Source organism: Ursus maritimus, unplaced genomic scaffold (genome assembly GCF_017311325.1).
Source record: "Ursus maritimus isolate PB19 unplaced genomic scaffold, ASM1731132v1 scaffold_7, whole genome shotgun sequence".
Classification (NCBI taxonomy): Eukaryota; Metazoa; Chordata; class Mammalia; order Carnivora; family Ursidae; genus Ursus; species Ursus maritimus.
This window is the reverse complement of record NW_024426885.1, coordinates 51,624,639-51,632,057: the sequence shown is the minus strand read 5'-3', so window position 1 is coordinate 51,632,057 and position 7,419 is coordinate 51,624,639.

The window sequence follows — 7,419 nt, the reverse complement described above, 5'->3', positions numbered from 1 at the left end:
CAGGCCCCCAAACCCATCTTTGCACATACTCGTGACCAAGTGGGATAAAAATAACTCACGGGAGCCCACAGCTTACTGCAGCTGCCGTGGCTAGTGACGGAAGCTGGTATCAGGTTATTGAGAAAATAGAGCCTTTTAGGTCTAGTGAAGGCTCACTTCAACCAGACAGAGCTTGTAGTCATCATGAATAAAGCAGTTTATATCACCACAGCTTGCTTTCCCCCCTTCACCCTGTTTCTCATCCAATATTGCAGATGGAAACTTGATAGAAGAAAACAGCTCAGTTTCACATGGACTAAGAACACTTCTGTATGAAGTTTGGGGTCATTAAGTTAATAGTGGTAGCAGCGGCCCCCAATTCCATCCTCTTTCTTGTTTTGTCTATTACCCAGCGTCATGATATAGGTTCAGCAGCCCCTGAAATCATGCCCCCCTCTACTCATACGCCCAGCTCAGCCCTGACTGGTCACGGCACAGACCCTTGTCATGATTGTGGATTTCACAGGACGGAGACTCTGGCTCCACCACATTATGATGGTTGGTGTTATATCAATGGACAGTAAAGAGGAAAAGTATATTTGTAACAATTGAAAAAACCCATTTCTAGAGCAGGCTGTGTGTAGGCATCAAGTTTGCTCAGACTCAGGACTACTATCTGGAACGTATAGGAAACTACCACAGATCAAGACAAAGACCAGAAACCCAATGGAAAAGTGAACAATTGATAGATTAGGAAACCACAGAAGGGAAATCAGAATGGCTCACTGGGGTGTGAAGAGATGCTCAACCTTAAGAGTATTCTGAGCAGGGGCGCCTGGGTGGCACAGTGGTTAAGCACCTGCCTTCGGCTCAGGGCGTGATCCCGGCGTTATGGGATCGAGCCCCACATCAGGCTCCTTCACTATGAGCCTGCTTCTTCCTCTCCCACTCCCCCTGCTTGTGTTCCCTCTCTCGCTGGCTGTCTCTGTCTCTGTCGAATAAATAAATAAAATCTTAAAAAAAAAAAAAAAGAAAGAAAAGATAGGTAAAATTTAAGAAAAAAAAAAAAGAGTATTCTGAGCAATGCAAATTTAAACATGATATCACTTTGTGCTCATTAGATTAGCGAAAGTTAGACAAGTCATGTGTTACCTAACAAGTGTTGGCAAGGATGTGGGAAAAAGGGAACCACGGGGGGAGGGGGGGGAGTATAAACTCGAAGAACCATTCTAGAAGCCATCTGACTCTGTTTCATGAATTTAAATAAGCTATACCCAAAGAGCCAGCAACCCCACTCCTGGGTATACTGCCTTGGAAAAAAAAGTCACAAACAAGTCCCTAATGGAGCGTAAACAAGCATATTTGTTAGAGGATTGTGTGCAGAGGCAACCCAGGTGTTCATTGCTGGAAAAATGATGAAGTGAAATGTGTGGATGCCCATTTTGCAGTACTCCGCAGCAGTCAGATGTAGTGAACCAAATGTACTTACAGCCACACAACAATATTAAAAATATACGTCATATAAGGAAGAAATACACTAAAATTTATGGTATAATACCATTTATGTAGGCTAACATCACATCTACCCAAACAAGAACACTATGTGTCTTTTAAGAATGCCTATATACCCAAGAACATGTATTTTTTAATAACAATTTTCTTTCTTTTTTTTTTTTTTTTAAGAGTTATAGGGGCACCTGGGTGGCTCAGTTGGTCTGCCTTGGGCTCAGGTCATGATCCAGGGGTCCGGGGATTGAGCCCCGCATTGGTCTCCCTGCTTGGAGGGGAGTCTGCTTCTCCCTCTGCCCCTCTCCCTGCTCCTGCTCTCTCTCTCTCTCAAATGAATAAATAAATCTTTTTAAAAAAGAATTACATATGATTTGTAACTTCCTTTTTTTTTTTTTAAAGATTTATTTATTTTAGAGAGAGAGAGCAAGCAAGGGGATGGGTAGAGGGAGAGACAGAATCCTGAAGCCGACTCCCCGCTGAGTGGGGAGCCCAACACGGGGACGGGGCTCCATCCCATGACCCTGACATCATGACCTGAGCCGAAATCAAGAGTTGGCCATTTAACTGACAGTCATCCAGGCACCTCACAAGGCATGTATTAAATGCATTATAGCAAGTGCCCCTTATTGGGTGAGAAGAAGGATGAGTGTGTAGGGGGATAAATGGGGAAAAAAATAAAAGAAGGTACCTACTTACTGATGATGAAATAATGTACAACAAACTAAAGAGATTTGTCCAACTTTCTGTACCAGAGACAAAAAAAAAAGTTATCCCCCCAAAAGTTGGTCAATTATAAGGGCATCTGGAGCTTCCCTTAATGATTGGAATAGTTGGCAGCTATATAAAATTGGATCAGGACATTTCAAAGGAAGATCCATGAAGGTCATCACAAAATGTTTCAGGCATCTTGGAGGCTTTATCTTATCTTATCTTATCTTATCTTATCTTATCTTATCTTATCTTATCATCTTAAGAGAGGGAGTGGGAGGGACAGAGGAAGAGGAAGAGAATCTTAAGCAGGCTTCACGCCCAGCATGGAGCCCAGCGAGGGGTTCCATCTCACCACCCTGAGATCATGATTTGAGCTGAAACCAAGAGTTGGTCGCTTAACCAACTGAGTCACCCAGGCACCCTTGGAGGCATTTAAAAGTGACATAGGAATTGTATGAGTGAGAAAGAAGGAAAAGGCTTAGGCTCCCAGGTGACACACTTAGGGAAGTCATGGTGTTACAATTACAAAGGAAGGCATAGGGAAGGTGCACAATGAGGGAAGCCAGAACACAGAGGATCCAATCCAGTCCTGGGTGAGATGCCTCCTAATGGGCAAACCTCCTGGCTAGAATTATCCTCTCAGAGAAAGGACAGTGAGCAGGATTTGTATGACCCAAGGAGTCTTTAGGGAGACCTCATGTTTGTGGGGTTCCCAAAGGCAGTCTATGGAGAAACACATAAGAAAAGTAAATATCTGGCCCAAAAGCAAGGAAACAGAAAAATGAAGGAGGGCCCTCTGAACCCAGGTTAGTGCTACATGCAGTAGTGACTTAAGAAGCAGGTGAAATTTGCGAAAACTTATTTGTCTCAGTGCAGTTTGGTATGCTGGAACAGAAAAAAGGCAAAAGTGGAAAAACTGGTAAAATCTGAACAGTGTCTAAATTTAGGTTAATAGTACTATACTGATGTTAATTTCTTGGTTTTGATGATCAACCACCTTCAGGTGTATGTAAGGTATTAATATTAGGGCAAACTGGATGAAGGTTATACAGGAACTCTCTATCTTTGCAACTTTTCTGTAAATCTAAAATTATTCCAGAATAAAAAGTTTCTTTAAAAAAAGTAAAAGCTTCAGTGCAAAGGCATATAAAAAGAAATGAAAATAGGGAAATATATCAATCAGGTATGTGTCATATATAAGATGTTTGCATACACACGTTTATAAATGTGCGAATTTTTAAGTTTAGAAGAATTTACACCAAAGTATTTTTTATCTCTAGGTCATATTATTACTAGGATGTGGAGCTATAGGTTGTTGGTTCTTTTCTTTGTACTTTTTTGAATTGTCTAAATTTCACAATAAAAATATGTACATGTTTGGGCACCTGGGTGGCTCAGTCGGTTACGTGTTTGACTCTTAAGTCAGGTCATGATCTCAGGGACATGAGATTGAGCCCCATGTTGGGCTCTGAGCTTAGCTCGGAGTCTGCTTGGGATATCCTCTCTCCCTCTCCCTGTGCCCCTCCCTTCCGCACCCCCTCCCTGCTCGCTCTCTCTCTCAAATAAATAAATCTTTAAAAAATATGTAAATGTTATAAGTGTGAGGAAAAAAAGAAACCTCATTTGGGCTTCCCTGAAAGAACAGGTGCCGGGCTTAGAAGACACCTCTTTGGATGTCTTGCACAGATTCCAACCTCCACTGGGTCCCAGGTTCATCGTCTCACAGGACCAGGTTTGATCATACGTCCTGGAGTTGAGCAGCTTTCCTCTCCCACTGCAAGGTCTATGCTGAATGAAAATGCATAGCCCTGCAATTGTCAGGGAAAAGCTTGGGTACTATTACTGGTGGTTAGAGAGCTCTGAGCCTGTTGCACGTCTGCTTGTTACTGCGCATGCATGCAATTGTACTGTATAGACTGTATATATAGACTGACAGTATTTATTTTTCCTTTCTTTTTGATCTTTAGTATTTCTCTATTACAAAGGTATTTGATAGATATGTGCAGTGTAAAAAATTCAGAAAACATAAATGTGTAAATGAAAAGGTAGAAACCCTCCATATATGGCCCAAAGACTTCTTTTTTAAAAAATAGACTTTTTAAAAGAACATTTTTAAGCTCACAGCAAAGCTGAGTGGAAGGTACAAAGATTTCCCATATACTCCCTACACCCAACCACATACAGCCCTCCCCCACTATCAACATCCCCCCCACCCGCCCCGCCAGAGTAGTATATTTGTTATAATCAATGAACCTATGTTGAAACACCATTATCATCCAAAGTCCAGAGTTTACACTGGGGTTCACTCCTGGTGTTGACCATTCTATGGGTTTTGACAAATATATAATGACATGTATCCATCATTTTTGCATCATACAGAGTAATTTCATTGCCTTAAAAATCCTTTGTGCTCTACTTATTCATCCCTCCCTTGACATTTTTCATATGAGTAATTCAATAGTATATATATATATGTCATTCCTTTGAATGGTTATGTAGTATTCCACTGAATGATGTACATATGAGGCATTTTCTGAACCTCTGCTGGTACCCATGAAGCATCCCCAGAGACACTTACACCAATGTCTTAGTGCAGTTTTGCTATTTCCACAGGATAGATTCTTCCAGTAGGATGGCTGAATCACACAGTATCACATTTACACTTTTGATAGAGACTGCCATCTAAAAGCACTCATTTATTCAACAAGAATATACTGGGTATGATTTTGGGTCAGGCATTTATGAGACCCTAGGAATTCAGCTATGAGCAAGCCGACACAGCCTCATCCTATGTCACTAAACAAACATGATCACTCAACAAACAATCATACAAATCAATATATAATGGGGACTGCGGTAACTTCTTTGAAGAAAAAGAACAGGGATGTCAGAGAATGTAGACAGAAGAACCTAACTGATACTAGGTGTTTAGAGACAGCCTCCCTGAAGCTGAGAATTCAAGGATGAACAGGAAGACTAGACAGACAAGGGGTCTGGTGGATGACCGGGGAAGAAGGGGCTTTCCAGACAAGGAAGGCCTGTGTAGAGGCCCTCAGGGGACAGTGTGCTGAGTTGGAGGAACACCAGGGCCAGTGTCAGGAGAAAACCTGCAGGCGAGGCTGAAGAGGAAGGCTGGGGCAGGCCTCACTTGGCCCTCTAGACTGCCTGATTCATAGTCTCCCCAGTGGAGCATGAAGGGCTCCATTTCCTGCACCTTAGAGACCAGCAATACTTAGAAGTGTTCTCTTACTCCACTCTATGACTGTGTGAACATTCCTTGATTGTTGCCATTGCTTGATTTTCAATAAAAGCCTTTCCAAGAAGTGAGGAACAGCTCACATTGAGATTGTCAGATTCAAAATGCACGTCAGCTTTGCTTTACAACGTTAACCAAATTCCCTAAGTCCCTGTGCATCCCAGCATGTTTCTTCTATTTTAGGACTTAAAGTATGAGAGAAATTTCCTGTTTCTGCAAAATCAATTTGTTCATCTAAAGCAAACTGTGCTTGCTCCTTTCAGCCTCATGTTCTGGAAGCTCCTTCTGGGGGTCCTGGATCCTGTCTTGTTCTAGCCGGTGAGATGCAAGGCCTGGATGGGAAGGAGTGCTGGGCAGCTGGCCTTTTAGATTCACACTTTCTGTTCCATTCTTGATGCTGCAGGTGCCATCAGACACAGGGGTCCCAGGCTGTGTCTCCCCTGGGCTCCCTCGGCATCCTCAGATAAACCTGTCATAGTGAGCTCCACCCTGATATTTAATTTTTTCTATTGGTACTCCATGGGTATTTTTTGAATGGATATATTGTAATCAACAGAGGATTAGAAAACGTCTAAATCATGGTACATCGTTCAAAAGAATACTATACAAGCATCAGAAAGAACGTGATTGATATAGAAAGCCGTCCATGAGCTATTAAGTGAAAAAAAGCAACACATATAGTACAGTCTTCTTTTTCTTCTCAAAAATTGTGCATACACCTATATACATACATATATAGAAAACATCTACTTTCTTATTTATACATTTCTGTTTTGTCTGAATTTGTTACAGTGCACGCATGTTAATTCTGTAATTAAAAGAACAAAGGAGGGGTGCCTGGGTGGCTCAGTCAGTTAAGTGTCTGCCTTTGGCTCAGGTCATGATCCCAGGGTCCTGGGGTCAAGCCCCACATGGGCTCCCTGCTCAGCGGGGAGCCTGCTTCTCCCTCTCCCTCAGCCTGCTGCTTCCCCTGACTGTGTTCTTTCTTTCTCTCTGTCAAATAAATAAATAAAATCTAAAATAATAATAATAATAATAAAAGAGCAAAGGATTTGGGGCGCCTGGGTGGTTCAGTTGGTTAAGCGTCCAACTCTTGATTTTGGCTCAGGTCATGATCTCAGGGTTGTGGGATTGAGCCCCATGTTGGGCTCTGTGTTGGGCATGGAGCTGGCTTGGGATTCTCTCTCTCCCTCTCCTTCCAACCCCCCCTTAAAATTTTTTTTTTAAAAATGAAAAAAACCAAAGGATTTGGGGCACCTGGGTGGCTCAGTCAGTTAAAGCATTCAACTCCTGATCTCAGCTCAGGTCTTCATCTCACGGTTGTGAGTTCATCTTGCACTGGGCTCCATGCAAAAAATTAGGAACAAAGGAATGAATGAATAGGGACTTTTTTGATTTCTTAGAGGGGTGAATGGAGAAGGAAACTCTGTCCTTAAGTTTCTATCCCTGACCCATTTACAGAGTCTAAGACTTGTCCTTCCAACTTATATCTGAATAATAATGAAAAAAAAAGAAGACATTTCCAAAGGGTGTTCATAATATAATAAATAGCAACAGGTTCTTTTTCTTTTCTTTTCTTTTCTTTTCTTTTCTTTTCTTTTCTTTTCTTTTCTTTTCTTTTCTTTTCTCTTCTCTTCTTTTCTTTTCTTTTCTTTTCTTTTTAAGATTTTATTTATTTGACAGAGAGAGAGAGAGCGCACAAGCAGGGGGAACAGCAGAGGGAGAGGGAGAAGCAGGTTCCTCGCCGAGCAGGGAGCCCGACATGGGGCTCAATCCCACATGAACTGAGCCGAAGGCAGATACTTAACCATCTGACCCACCCAGGTAACCCAAAATAGCAACAAGCTCTGAACAATGTGACCCCATTTTGGAGGAAAAATTGTATACATATGGAAAAAGGTCTGAAAGCAAATTGCTGATAGGGTTGTCCCAGGATGTGGGGTGGGTTAGGGGGAAACTCTACT